The sequence below is a fragment of the Motacilla alba genome, chromosome 5 (assembly GCF_015832195.1).
Source record: "Motacilla alba alba isolate MOTALB_02 chromosome 5, Motacilla_alba_V1.0_pri, whole genome shotgun sequence".
In the NCBI taxonomy this organism is placed as follows: Eukaryota; Metazoa; Chordata; class Aves; order Passeriformes; family Motacillidae; genus Motacilla; species Motacilla alba.
Window position 1 is genome coordinate 51,713,999 of NC_052020.1, and position 15,097 is coordinate 51,729,095.

General features: G+C 44.5%; 1 protein-coding gene across 11 annotated transcripts in view; it reads left to right on the forward strand.

Annotated features, from left to right (window-relative positions):
* Positions 1-1,210: 1,210 nt before the first annotated feature.
* TRAF3 (TNF receptor associated factor 3) overlaps positions 1,211-15,097 on the forward strand; it is a 70,143-nt gene continuing 56,256 nt past the window's right edge. For 5 of the 11 annotated variants that reach the window (XM_038137287.1, XM_038137288.1, XM_038137289.1 and 2 more), the window contains exons 1-3: positions 1,216-1,591; positions 1,841-1,975; positions 2,580-2,635. The gene's annotated coding sequence lies outside the window, so the exon portion shown is untranslated. Of the gene's footprint in view, positions 1,592-1,840; positions 1,976-2,579; positions 2,636-15,097 lie in introns of all 11 variants that reach the window. The other 6 variants (XM_038137291.1, XM_038137293.1, XM_038137294.1 and 3 more) reach the window with 5 other exon arrangements.

Here is a 15,097-nt window from a genome sequence, read left to right on the forward strand (position 1 = left end):
AAAACAGCACACAGGAGGGAATTAGCAGTGCGGCCAGGCTTCGTGATTTAGCGGCTGGTGAGGACAGTGCCGGAGCTAGAGATGTTTAGGTTTGCAGGGCAGCGTGGCGTGGGCGGTGCGGAGAGCCGGGGGATATGAAGAGCGAGGAGGGTCAGGATGGATTTCGGGACGCGTGGAGATGCTGCAAGCGGCAACTATGACGCAAAGCTTGTCCGTTCAGGATCACGCATCCAACTGTTCCTCCCTAGTGATCCCTCGATAAACAACGTCCAAAAAGGACGGTGACCTCATCCCACTGAAATTAGCCAAACACCACACATTTCTCCGTGTTCAGCTCTGCACATTCCTTGGAGCTGCGGCTCTCCCGGCTGCCAGCCCCATCGCTGCACCCAGGGCTCCGAAGGCCCCTGTGGGGCAATTCCTCCAGCCCACCATGGACCAAGGGTCTGGCTAAGCCCCCATCCCCAGCTCCGGCTGGGCATTCCCGGCTCCGGCTGAGCCCCCGCGCCGCTTCTGCGCCAGAGCCGCCTCTCCCCCTCCCTCCCTCTCTGCCCGCAGCCCGGCGAGGCGGCGGGAACACGACAAGCCACGACAGCCAACGATGCCCCGAGTAAAAGCGTGACCGCCGGTACCCGCGGAACACATGCCCCGGTCGGGACACGCTGCGGAGCTAGAGGAGCACGACGCAGGCATTTATTTCACCTGGCTGCCGGGAGCGACAGGTTCTATGGGCTGCCAGCGCCGCCCCTTTTCCCCTGTCGCCTGCGGAGGGGACGCGGGTGCTTCTCGCACCCCGGGGCCCCGGGCAGGGAACACCCACCGCCCCCTGCCCGCCGCCGGGACTCGGGGCTGGCACCTACGGCCGGCGGCTGCCGGGGCGCCCCGACCGGCCCGTCCCGGGAGTGAACGGCTCTGGCTTGCTGCTCTTTCCTGATCTCTTCCAGACCCTTCTCCCGCTCCCAGCTGCTGTTTTCGCTCCCTCCCATTCTTCCCAATGGCATTTTCTTTGTTTAATAACCGCTATTGTGTTCGAGGCGCCTCTCTCAGCGGGGCTGCTGCACCTCCCTGGGGATAGGCAGGGGAAGCGAGCGGCTCTCCCGCTCTCCCGGAGCCCCGCGTCCCGGCGCCATCCCCTGCTCCCTTCGTTCCCCCAGCGCCCAACACCAGCGCCCTCCCCCCGGCCGAGCCCCCACGGTTCCGCCGGCACCCCGCCGGCCCGGAGCGGGACGCGCCGTCCCCCGCAGCCCAGCCCGCGCCTCCTTCCCCGGGCGCGGGGCCCCTTTGCCCGAGTCGTGCCCGCGGGAGGGGGTGACAGCAGCATCAGGTGCAGCCGGGGCCAGCGGCCAGGGCAAGCCCGGCCCCCGGCTGCCGCCTGCGCGCTGAGCGGCTGTGCCGGGCCCGCCCTCGGTGACTGGGAGGAGCCGGGAGAGCAGCGGGCTTCGCCGGGGATTTCCAGCCCGAGCGGGCGGGAGAGGAAGTGCGGGGCGGGGGGAGACGGCGCACAGCGGTCGGGACTTTCCGCCGGGCTGGCGGTCGCCTTCGCCCGGCTCCAGCTGTCGCCCGCCGCCCCGCTCCCCGCACACGCTCGCAGGTAGGGCGGCCGCGGGGCTCGGCTCGGCTCGGCTCGGCTGGGCGGCGGAGAAGGAGAAGGAGGAGGAGGAGGGAGGGCGGGAGCTTCGCTGCCGCCGTGGCGGCGGCTCCCGCGCGGGGCTCCGGCACCGGCCGCGCTCGCCTGCCCGCGCTCGGGCGCTGCGGGCAGGGGGACGGGGCCGGGCGGGCGGCGGGAGCCGGGGGCGCTCCGGCGGGGGCACTGAGCGCTGACCGAGGCATCTGCTGCCAGGCAGGGGCCGAGCGCGCTGCACCCGCAGCCCGTGCCGGGACCTCGGCGGCGGCCGGTGCCCGGGGATAGATCAGCCTGAGGCGGAGCGGCGCGGACTCTCCTGCCCGGACGCACTCGCACTCCAGGGCTTTGCAGGTGCCCCTTTTCGCTTACTTATTCCTGCCTCCCCCCTTCCCTCCCCTGCTCCTCTCGCTCTCTGCCCCGCTCCCCGCGGTGCGTGTGCCTGTGCGGGGAGCGGAGGGAGGCGAGGCCGGAGCGGAGCCGGGAGCCGCGGCGGCGCTTGCGGCGTTTGATGTGTCGTTTGAATGCAGAAGGCTCGCTCGCTCCTGGCTCCCTCCATATGCAGTGCTGGGGGCGGGCCGACGGCCTTTAAAGGGGCATTGCCGGCAGCGCCGCGCCTGGCGCGGAGCGCGGTCCCGGCTGCGCGTCCCCCCGGCTGCCGCTGCGGCGGAGCCCCCGCCGCTCCCCGGCCATGGGGCTGCTCCCGGACCCGCCGGAGCTGCCCCTCAGCGGCGCGCAAGGAGTTGTATTTTCGCAAAGTCCGCCTGCCTGCACCGGCGCTGCGCTATCCCCGTCTGCCTGCCGTGAGCGGAAAGAAAAGTGTTTTGTTTTCACGCCATTCATTTCATGCGCCGATTCGCGACGCCGCGTTTTAGCGCGTTGAATGAATCGCCGTGTTGTAGGTTAGAAAAAAAAATAATGAATGTTTAAAAGTTTATACTGAGTCATTCCTCTGCAGATTAACCTATGACTGACTCATTATCTGAGAACTGCAGTGGCTTGTAGAATAAGAAGGTAAGGCATTTACGTCTTGATTTATTTGTGTCTTTTGAGTGAACGAGATCTGAATTACCTGCAGAAAATCAGGAGAAATTGTATTAATGTTAAGAGGCATAATCTCATGTTCTGCCGATCGGAGCTTGTGTGTGACGTGACAGACTGTATGTGCTCCTCCGCGTGGATCTTTACCACGCATTAGGGCATCTTTCATCTTTTGCTGTTTCTGTAGTAGTAAAATGTGGGAAGTTCCAGTGATACAATTTGAAATATGCTGTCTGTGGGTCTGACTTCTCTAGCTTGTTGATATCTAAGCCTTATATACTGTATATTGTAATTTACGTGTTTTCTATTTCTTGAGTAGAATGGTGTGTTTTTCCTGGCAGATTTGTCCCATAGGATGCATGTAGCATTATTGAGCACTAATCTGGACTTGCATTCATAGACTGGAAAGGAGTTTAGTGCATGATGCAAAGGTGTACTAGCAATGTCTAGCTCAGACAAACGAAATAGTACAATTTGAAGTAGTTAGTAAAAATCTGCATTTAAAATGGTTATTGACGTGCCTAGAAGCCTGGAATAAAAGGCTGCTCTGATGATTGTTCAGAACTGGAGAGACCATACATACCATATACTGCATGTTGTCCTTTGAAATGAGCCATTGGCTCCTGCAACATATGGATTGAGATCTAAATGCTATTTGTGGTGATTAGATAGAGGGCTATTCCTTTAAGGTGAGAAATACTTGACCATTTGGACGGAATCAGTTTTTTATGGCTGCACTGGGAAACCCCTTGTCATAGAGCTCAGTAATGGAAACATTGATGTATTGTGAGCTTGGGCATTGCAAGCCGGCGGCACTAGGGGGTTATAAAAGTTGGGTTGTTCCAGCACAAGAATGGTGGGTGTTTTACTGAAATATGACTTGGTGAGTTGCTTCTAATAATAGCTGGACCTAGAGTATAGAAGCATAAAGTGCACTCAGTAGCAACGCAAATTAATTCTAATCCAAAGGGGGGTGCTAAATGACTCAGTCTTTAGGCTTTCCTGAAGTCCTCCTGTAATTAAGTTTGATGATACCAATTTTGAGAAGCCATTCTTGCATGGATTCAGAGGATTTGAGTATCATGTAAACATATTTACTGTTGATACATCAGCGTCAGTGGCCAGAGATTATTTATGAAGTCTTACTAGTCCTTGTTAATACACTTTGTCTTTTAAATGATCTTGGGATCATGTTGTATTTTATGTCTTTACATTGTTTTTGTCCATAATGAACACTTAAGGAGGGAAGAGGAATGGCTTCACAGTACTGAAGTTCAGCTGTTCTACAGTAGATATGGCAATGCTGAAAATACAAAAAGCCAAAATCCCTGATTTTTGGATTGATAAGCAGCCGATCATAGTTCTTCTTCAGATGAAAAGGCAGTTTAAAAATAGGAATGACTTAAATCTACTCCAATATCCTAAACTGGCCTTGTATGAATAGATATTGTAAAAATACAGCATTCTGATCTCTTTTCTCTTAGATAATGTAGTTACTGGATTTTACTAGACTTTTTTTATTATGATAGTGTTTATTAATTGAAGGCGTTGCATCTTACGGTATGTGAAGATTGCTCATTACACATTGGTTTCAGTATCTGTATACTGGTGCACAGTTCCTTTAAAGAATTGCCAAGGCTTGAGTTTGTCTGTGTTTGTTTGTTTTTTTAAGCTGTGGATACTTTCTGACTAGAATGCTTGTATTTGAAACCACCTTGAATTTTCGGTGTCTAGCTCAGGAACACCAGAATTGGTGGGAGAAATTGGAGATTTCAAAATGAAATATGGGGAAAAGAAGCCAAGGGAGAGAGAGTTGTGTGGTTTTGTGCAGCAGAATAAAGGTGTGATTATAGCACAAGAGGGAGTGCTGTACTTGCACTAGGTTTCATCTTAAACTTTTTAACCCGTGGTGTTGAAGTGGTTCTGTAGAAACTACAGTAGTAAAGGGCTGGCATAGAACTGGCTTCCCTTCCAGCTCTGCCTGCTGGAATCCCACGCCCTCATAAATGGATAGTTTAAGGTGAGTATGTTTGGTTTTGACAAATCACAAACACACAAACATTTCTCTTTTTTTGGTCTTTTTTCTTACGGCAGGAGGAGGGACTGGAGAATTGGGAGAAAAAGGGAGTCACTTTATAATGAGCTATCATTAGGTGCCTACAATGTAGGAAGATGTGTTCTCTCTCTCTTTTTGTAATGGGAAAGGAGAGAAGAGGAAATAAATGCAAAAAAGCTGTCAGGATATCTAAGGGAAGTAAGGAAAGTATCCAGTGGAAACATCTTAGAACTTAAGGAGAAAATGAAGCAAAAAATGATTTGGTATTGAGAATTCCATATGTGATTGAGAGAGGGAGAGATATTTACATAGTTTTTGAGGGGGTGTTTGTTTTATTCATGTAGATCTTCTCTTCTGGAGCCCTGATGGAAAAATATTGTTGCCACTGTGACTTCAAATTACTACTGACTGTTGGCTTTGTAACTAGGTTAACAGGGCGAGTGTCTCTAAAATTATATACAACAACTGTAGGTCACTAATCCTTTCCACCCCCCAAAAAATGTTAAGCCTTTGATTTCCATGCTGTTGTTCTTCCCCGCTGCTTTGCTCCACATGTATAAAATGTGATTTCAGTAGAATTTCAAGTTGTGCTGTTCATCTAGTCAAGGCAGCCTGGGAAGCAAAGTCTCAACATGTTTGTGTGTGTGGAAGTTCAGTATTGTGTGTGTGTGAGGGATTCCATCCCCTGCTCGCTCCTTCTACTGAAATTTGGGGTGTTGTGCACTTGGACATCAAGGTTTGAATTTTTGCTGGTTGCAGGCATTAGAACCTCAGTGGGCATAGCAGAAATGCCTTAAGTTGGAATATTTCATAGTTCTGGTATTATTTTATATAGTTTCATAAAATGTTGATTTGTAAAATAGTTTTCTTTGATGTGTAGAGGAAACATTCTGTAGATTGTTTGCCATGATAAAAGTTGCTACTAATTCTGTAGTAATTTAAATGCTCTGAAGTGAATATTTTCATGCACAAATAGTAAATGCTTCTCAAAAATAATTGTGAGAGAAGTCTTGAATCTTCCATTTTACATATTTTAGTGATGACTATATGGTATCTCATAATTAGAAAAATTTAGTATTTGGAGTAATACTGGACTTTTGTCTCATGTGTTGGTTTCTGCATTAATATGAAAAACATATTTTTGTAGATAAAGTAAGGATATGTACACAGAAGACAAGCTCAAAATGCCGTGAGTCTTTACAGCTTGCTTAGGTGTCTAGGAAATAAGTAATTTGGATTTCATCAATCTTGAAAAGCGTGTTGCAGATGCTAGTGTAAGATAAGTGCCTTCCTGCCTGCCACTTTGTTCCTGCAAGCTTTGACATCTATCAAGAAAGAGAAGATGGTCCACTGCAGGTGCCAGTGTAAAACCAGGAGACCTGGAGGCTGGACTTTGGTTTTCTGACATTCCTGTGGATGTGTGTACTTAGGCCTTTCAGTTAGGGCCAAACCAGCAAGGGGCTTTGATGTTGCAGTGCTGAGTGATGTGACATCATGTCCGAGTCCCAGGGGCAGAAGGGGGATTCCAGTCCAAGTTTCCTACTTCCCTGGGGAGTATTCTCATCATCAAACCACAGGCCAGTTGAGAGCAGTGTCACTTCCTTCTCTTGAAACTTTTTGCCATGCCAGGAAAAGTCAAAACTCAGTGTGCCTAAGAAACAGAGTGAGAGGAAACATGATGTCTCAGTCAAGTGGTTAGGACTTTTGTTAGGATTAGCAGGATGAGTAAAGACTTAGAGTCTGCTGATGCTTCATCCACTGTTGTTTTGTTTATTATTTTCTCATGCATTTGAACTTGATGTTCTTCCTGAGGTTATCAACCTTGTCAGGATGTTTTCCCAAGTGTGGAATATGTGCTGGGAAAGAAAAGAGAAACTGGGGTGTTGTGCAGGTTTAGTTGGTAGCTGACTGGTTCTGAAAATAACTTTGATGCAGCTAGTGGCTTATTTTGTGTTCAGCTTCCTGCTCCATATACAGACCATTTTCCCAGTCTGTAATAACATGGGAATAGCGGTACTTTCCTATGATCTGAGGACATAAAAATGATGAGGTGCTGAGACCCAGCAGGGCAGTGCAAGCGTCATCTGTTGATAAAGTGAGTGAATTACAAGTGCTGTGTGGAGGCATCCAGTCCTGCCTCTCTGCAGAGCTGTGCCATCCTGCACCGTCAGCATCGTGGGACAGGAAACAGCACAGCACTTGCTTTGCTCTTCCATTGATGCCCACAGCAAACATGCCGTGCTCTATGAAGCTGAGTGTACAGGACAGAATTTTTTCAGTGGTAGTTGTTCCCATGCCTGTACTTGTTTCTGGCTTTCTCCTTTGAATGTTCTAGAAAAGTGACATTTTTTACTTGTTTTATGGAGCCAACCTGCATGGTATTTGTGCCACTTTGTAGCAGCAAAGCTCAGCTCATAAACCAAATTTTAGCAATGTGAATGGATTTTGTTTTGTAACCTCATCTCTGTACATGCATGAGAGAGATAATTAGAGCAATTAATAGAGGTTTTTATAATGAAGATCTTGTGTGCTGCACCAGATTGACTGTGCCCACTCTGTGTCTTTACACAGAGAGGAACTTTGTGAGAGTGGGTTGCTTTGTGTGTTGAGGCTTGTCAATTAATGACTCGCAGATGTAAATCTTGATTTTTGCACAGGAAGTACAACTTCATAATTTTCATTTAACTTGTTCTTGTTTTAATCTCCTTTAAGCCATCCCAAGTGACTCCTCTTCCTGCATTTAAGCTCTTCAGTTACCAATGGATTGCTCTTGTCCGTGCTGTGCTTGTGCTTCTCTTCCCTCATGTTTGTCCAAACAGTATAAATGCTCTTAATTTCTCCATCTGGTCCTTCTGATTCTTAGAAGTGACTTATTTTGACCTGCTTTCAATCAGATTTCTCGCAATTTTAGAGTTGCTAGCGGATGACTTTTATTCCAAGGTGGTTTCGTCCTTGCACTTGAGCAGAGTAACTGCCTTCTCCCCTTTACTTCCATTTACGTAATTCTTTTTTTTTTTTTCTTGAAATACCTGTTTCCGGGATTGTACCTATTTTCACACTCTGGCAAGTAATTTCTATCTGCAAAATCCACTTTTCTTTGACCTCTTTGTAGCTACCTGCTTCTGTGATTCCCTCTCTGCCCCACCTCCTACTGTTGTACCCTACTGTTGTCTGAAAGACATAGGTCTGTGATTCTACACTTGCGCTTATTCCATCCTTTGCACTGTCCTCTTTTCTGTTCATCTCAAGGATGTTATGCTTGGGAATGTTTTTATCATTACAGCTGTTGAGGTTGAACTTGGTTAGGATACCAGTTCTGCACTCAGTAGATGAGGGTAAAAGTCCTTGTGGTTGTAAAATGCCACGTTTTTAAAATGTTACCGTTTGGCAGATTGAGTCGGGGGAGGTTGGATACCTAAACAAATGGAGACTGCTGAGTTGCATGTGTGCCTCTCAAGCAGTTTTGGAAGCCTTTGATGCAATAGTATTTTCATTGCATTCTCCAATTTAGTATTTTGGTGGGGAGAGGGGAATAAAGGATTTGTGCTAACTTCATTTGAAATTAATGGCATGCAGTGTCCCTTGAAGTCAGTAGTATCCTGTTCTCTGTCAGGAGCTGAATCATGTTTCTATCTACAGAACCTGAGCATGCTATAGTTCAGATTAGCAAATACATCTCACTACTCACCCATGGTGTCAATATGTGATGGAAATGCCAATGAATCCTCTGCTGTAGTTCAGCTAGTAGATATTGCTGTTGTGGTGCTCATACTGTTTGGCAGGTGGTTTTTGTAGCAGTGTGGTTTTGAGCATGGACTTGCAATCTCTAGGAAGACAAAACAAGTTTATTATTATTTGAGTATTGAATTTCATCAGATATTTTTCACTAGTTGGCACCATAAACTTCCCCTATTCCTCTTTCCTTCTTGCAAATTCCTGAGAACTGCACTTTCATTTTGAAAAAGATTATTTAGACATGCAGCTTTCAGTATTTTAGCCAGTAAGGTCATGAGGGAGTTTTGGGGAATTTACTCTTTTGGTAGTTTTTGTGGTTTGGTTGATGTTTGGGATTTTTTTGTTGTTGTTGTTGTTGTTGTGTTGGGTTTTTGTTTGGTTGGTTGGTTTTGTGTGTACTTTTGTTTGCTTTTTAAAGACAGATTTAGGACAAGCAAATAAATATCTACCCACTGCATTCTGTGTATTTTTGCAGGGGAGACTCTCAAAATAAATGAGGAAGAAGCTTGGAATTATCCTGTTAGTGTAAATAAAGCTTTTAGTACATATAGCCAAAGTATGGTGCTATAATTTTGCAGAATTAATGACTAAGATTTTGGTGGTGTTTTTGTTTGGGTTTTTTTTTTAAATATGAACTCTCAGTATATTAGTTGACTGTTTTGAGATGAGCTCAGGCAGACAGACTTTGAAAGTCCTCTGAGCCATACATAAAAAGGCAGTTATTCTAGAACAAGTGTCCATGTGCTGAGTTAATTGGAAGAGTTCAATGTAGTTGAACCCTTACTTACAGTGTTGTGATTTATATAATGAACATGGAGGACAAAAGGCAGTGAAGAAAAACCAACTTCTTATGTGTCCAATTATACATAGGTTCTGTCTTGTCTGTTGGCAAGAGATAAATGATGGATGTTTACAGCAGGCATCATGCTGCACACTTTATTGATGCTTACAATAAATTACTGCACATCTCCCATAGGGTGTTTTGTAACAGGATTGCAGCTTGAAGATGTCTGGGAATGCATAACTTGATCTTAGGTTGGGGTTTGTCAGTGTTCTGTACACTCAGAGGTAGTGACATCTCTGTTTTCCTTTCTGAGGGCAAGTTGAAACATGCCTAAGGTAGCTGGAACTGCTGCAGAGTTATTATTGTTTGGAGTTTTTTGGAAATTTCTAACTAAAATCTTCCTAAAATCTGGTTAAACAAATGTCTTGTGTACTTAAGAAATTTCTGTATGAATGTAATGTGATTGTCTATGGAGAAATGGTTTGGCTTCTCTTGTAGCTAATCAGATTTTATAGGGTAATAATTAGGCCATGTGCTAAAGTACCAGTTGTTAACACCTCCAAACTCAAATATTTGTCATGTTAAAGAAGGGAAAATTGGTGAGCTCTCCATTAGGTGGTGCTGCTGGGATTGAAATATTTATATACCCAACAGAAGCAGGCTTCTGCCTAGAACTATTTCCATGTCTCTATTTTTCTTTTTAAGGTCTTCTCTTTATTAAAATAAGCTTTTCAAAGGCTGGAATACTTGCTAAGGTATGGGGTTCTTTTCATTTTGAAGTGATTAGATAAAATACTAGATATTAGATAAAAAGACAGGCTGTCATCATGGGAAGGAGGTATGGAAGGAATCAATCATATGCTTTTTGTGTGGGTGATTTAGGTTTTAGCAGCTGCCTCTGTTGTAGCTCTCATCTGTGCAAGTGTTGACTCCATTATGTTCATTCCCTGCTGCCGTGTAGATGGGGGTACTGTAGCATTAAAGAACTGCAGTCTCAAGAAATATTTGATTTTAAATTCCCGAAATTAATTAGACTATTACAGCAAAAACGCTCTTGTGAATCTTTGGAGTTCCTACGATCTCTTTTACCCTGTCTACTCGCTTTCATTTTAAAGAGCTGTACTGTATCTTAAACACATCGTGATGGTATTTCTTTGCTTAAGCCCTGACTGACGACTGACTTTAGAGAAACATAAGGGAACAAAGATGGTGCCTGCACACAGAGGCACTGAGTACCATCTTAAATGCTGTAGGTTGTCCCCTGGGATGTGAAGTTGATGCTCAAAAAGTATGAGATATGGCTAAACTATTTACCTGCCAGTTCTACACAGGACTTGGCATCTGGAATTGTACGAAGCACCTGTGATTAGAGCCTTGACTCTCTCTGTAGTAAGAGCTGAGATACGAACTAAATTAAAAGTGAATTTAAGTACTCCTTGCTGGTAGGATTGCTTCAAAGATAGCAGAATGAGGTTGCTGAGGTCTCTGAATTCTCCCACACCACAGGGCTGTAAGTAGAAAAAAACCCCAAACTTGATTTTTTGAAATGGTGTTGGCCAAGAGCAATCAAGTTAGTCACATTGGGTTCTCTTTTCATTACAGGTAGAAGTATTTTTAGTGTGATTTACAGAATCAAGGTACCTATAACCAGCTAGCAAAAAAAGTTTAGTAGCCTTAAAAAGCACTGAGCAAGAAATGCAAGAGATGTGTTTTTTCATAAGAAACTGAGACTAATCCTTTTTTCTTTCTTTTGAAGAACACATAGCATAGCAAAAATCCGCTTCTTAGAGTTAGAAAGTTTAAATAATTTCAGATCTAACAGCTGGAAGCCTAGCTTAACAGTCTTGACCTGAGTTTAACAGCTGTTGAAGTGGTGTGAGAGAGCCAGTGGGTGTCACATGCAATTTTCTGTTTTCAAAGAGAAATAGAGAAGTTTGCAAAAATCTTTGTTGGCTTTCTAACCTTGGCCAGGTTCAAAATGTGTGATTGTCAGATGCTGTTAGTTCCTCAAAATATAATAGTAAGTAATATAACAGGTTCAAGTAATAGGTAGGGGGATGATTCTTCTTGATCTTAATAATTTATTTTGGAATAACTCGGTGTGATAAGTGGAAAAATGGACAAATTGTTGTGTGAGAGAACTTGGCCATTAGTGTTTTATCAGTTTGCTTATAATAACTTAGAGCTGGCTAATAATAACCCTTAAAGGGGCAGTTAAAGGATAGCAGCTGTGATGCCCAGCCATACGACATCGTATCAAATGTGAACTTGTCATTCCTTGGTTACGTGATTGGCTTGGTGAGTGAGGCCAAAGCTGAAGGTGGAAACCAATCAGGAAGGAAGAAAATTGTCACGTTGAATAGAAAGCCTTGATTCTGCCATTGTCCAGGCTAGTGTATGGAGAGAAGGCTGATAGTATTCTGCACTGTCTTAGTACATAAGATACATAAAAATTAACAAAACCCAGCCTTGATTCCTCCCTCCTGCCTTGACTTTCAAGTGGTTAGGAGACTGACTCCGTTTACAGGCTAAGATTTGGCAATTAACAGGATTTGTCACTGTGTTTTGCTGTGCTTAGACTCCAGATTGAGGAATAGCTGTTGCTCCTACAGCCAAACTGGCATATCCCACTGTCATATTGATCAGAGAGGATGTAGTCAGAGCAGGGAAGAAGTGACAACATATTGTAGTGTATTGAGGTTGTGTCTTGTTTATTTTAGGTGAAGAAGGTAGTGAGGGGAGGCCTCACTACCTCACTAGGGAGTGATAAGAGCAGGGTTGTGATACACCCACCAAAAATGAGTGGGACAGTATATTTCTGCTTCAAAAAAAAAAAAACCCAAAAAAAGTAGTAATCAAATGATCAAACACAAGATTTTGCATAAATGAAGGATGTTATTTGCACAGGTATCTTTTGAGAAATGAGTTCATGTCCCATGTGCTTCGGCAAGGATTTATTGATGTACAGGAAAGCTCTTGATAATAAATATGGATAGCTGTCCTGAGTTATTAAATGAAATGCTAGAGCCTGATGTTTAGACTAGATGCAATGTGTCAGGCTTAATGCTGTTACATTTTGACACCAAAATGAAACTGTGTATCTTCATCACTCAGAGGAGGCCCAGAGCTGCAGAGTACTGGAACTCACTTTCTACCTTCAAAAACCTTGTGTTTAAATCACTGCTGAACATGAGTTCTTTGTTATATGATGTTGTGAAGTGAACTGTAAAAACCACGATTTTGTCATGATTTTAGGTTTGGGTTTGGTTTTGTCTTTTCTTGTTTTGTTTTTTTTTTTTTTTCACTACTGCAAGCACAGTAAATTTCAAGGAAGAGGTGGGAAGGCCAAATAAAGATGTACCAATATCTTAATGTTGTAGTCAGTTACCAGAGCTCAAGCATCAGAGCCTATTGCCAAGTATTGCATACATTAAATAAGATGGAAACAAGAGCATTTAGTGAGTGTTTTAATAATGCTTCTGTATGGCCTTATTCCCTGTTAGAGCTCCCTGAGCCCCTATGATGCATTCCTTAAACTGATGTCTCTCTGTTCTTCTGGTCTTTACTCATTTTCCTGTAAATACAAATGTTTTTAGGAAAGCTTTCATGTTTGGATACAAGTGACTTTTGAGGTCTTGTTTCCCTACAGCTACCCTACTTATCCAGATGTTTACTGCAAGAGTAAACAGGCTAGTGTACAATGGCTGTAAATTAATACAGAAGAGTTCAGCTTCCATTGTTCTAAGATGATGTAGGCTATTAATCTGCTTTCACTAACGAGGATAAGTAGTGACTTGGGGTCATTCTTCCTGCAGATACCCGCTGTGGTCAATCAGTCCTCTTTGACAGTATCACAGCTTTGCTGTGATTGTGGCAGAGCTAGTTAGACAATCCAAACTAACTTTGAAAAGCAGGCAGTGTGGGAATTGAAATGAGGCTGATGAATTTTCAGCATTATGTTAACTGATAGAACTGATCTACTGCTGATACCGAATGAGAGAGAAATGCATGGGGGTATGGATGTTGGAGTGTTCCACATGTTAGTCTGCCCAGATGTAATTGTTTCTGGGGGCTATCTAACCACAGAAGGCTTCAGGGTTGTCTCCAGTGTGTACTCAGACTTGGGGGTAGTTGGACTGGAGGTGTAAAGTCTGGGGAGCCAATGTGCCATACAGGGCACTTTGTCTTTGGGCAGAGCACTGTAGAAAGACACAAGTCTCCATTACAGAATTAGGAGTCTTTCAGGTGTGGAGTGCTGTTCTGCCTGCTTTCATCCTCTCCTTTTTCTCATTCACCAGAGGCCTAGATCAGGGGCTGTTCTATAGGCTGGAACACAGCTGTTTGTTGCTGCTGCAAGGATTTGTTTTTCTAATTCATCCTTTATCTCTGCTCTAGGTTTTTTATTAGTATTTTGTTTCTTGTGTGATTATTTTGGGGTTTTTTTGGAGTTTTTTTACTAATTTGCACTGTGAGTTTTTTGTTTCCGATTACTGTTCTGAGCTGCTCCCCTGTACCATGTGGAGATACAGCATTAGAAAAGAATTACTGAAGCTTCTCTGCCATTATGTTCCTATCTGAATCGAGGCAATGGGTTTTAGAATGTTACCTTAGCTTGTAAGAGTAGCTCCAAGGGTTCTGAGCTCTGTAGGGCCATCTTGCAAAGCAGCAGATTAAGCTCGCTCCAGCATGATTTCCAGATGTTTAACATTGTAGGAGGAGCTGTGCTTGCTCTTGAGATTTGAGTGGAAGACCTGAGGCAGACCCACAAAGCCAATATTTTTTCTGGCTGTAGTTTTTTGGTAAGGCCAGTCAGGAGTGCAGCCTGCCAGTCCATGGAGGGTGAGGGCTTACATCTGTGTGTGGATAAAGATGGGGAAGTCCATGTAAGCACAGCACTGTTGAGACTGGCCAGAAGAGTCTGGTTGCAGGTGAGGAGCAGTGTTCACTATCCCAGGAAACAGAGCTGTGCTGCTGTTTGCTGTCTGTGTGAACTGATGGGCACATGGGGAGCTGTGCTGAGGACCCAAGAGAATCCTCTGGTACTTACTACATGGAGATGTTGCTTTTTACTTGAGCAGTGCAGCAGCACTGCTGGTCTTGGTCTGTATGTTGCAAGCATAGAATTTAGGCCTTCAGATGAATGAGTGCATCAGCAGATAACAGAAAGGAGCATGCTTTCTGTTTTCTGTTCTGCATGTGCTTTTTTTGTCTTTCTCCATAATTACAAGTTGGTTCTCTTGGGCAGTGGAGGCAGCTCCCATCACTGGGTTTCACTTTAAAAAGAAGCGTGTAGTTACTTGAGTCAGAAGACCTTTCTCATTCATTCTTCTGTTACCATCAACGTGGCTTTTGCTGGCAAATACATAGGTAAATTGTCTATGAGAAGAAAAGTGAGAGGGTGTGTCTTGGTGTACTGTGGGGGATGAGAATGTTTCAGTAGAACAGAATACTTTAGAAAGGATTCGTATCACCAAAAGCAGATAGAAAAATAAGAACTATGGAAACAGTTGTTCATATGTTGCATTATGGAGTGCCAGCTCTAAGGGTTGGCTGAATATGAACTTGATTTTCTGAATATGAGCTTCTGGTCATGTGTTCCCCTGAATGCTTTGTGGCCTGCTAGGAAAGTTGTTCTGCACTCTCATGGTAATATAATTATACTACTTCAGTACTAAAACAAATGTGATCTCTGTGCTTTTGAAATTTAACACATAAGCTTTAGTTTATGAACAGCTTCATAATTTAGAACTCTCTTTTAGAACTCTAAACATACTCACACTCATACTTGTGCATGTACAATCCATGACATTAATTAAAAAATATTTATTCAATTTCCAACTTCCAAAAAGTTGTGTGATGA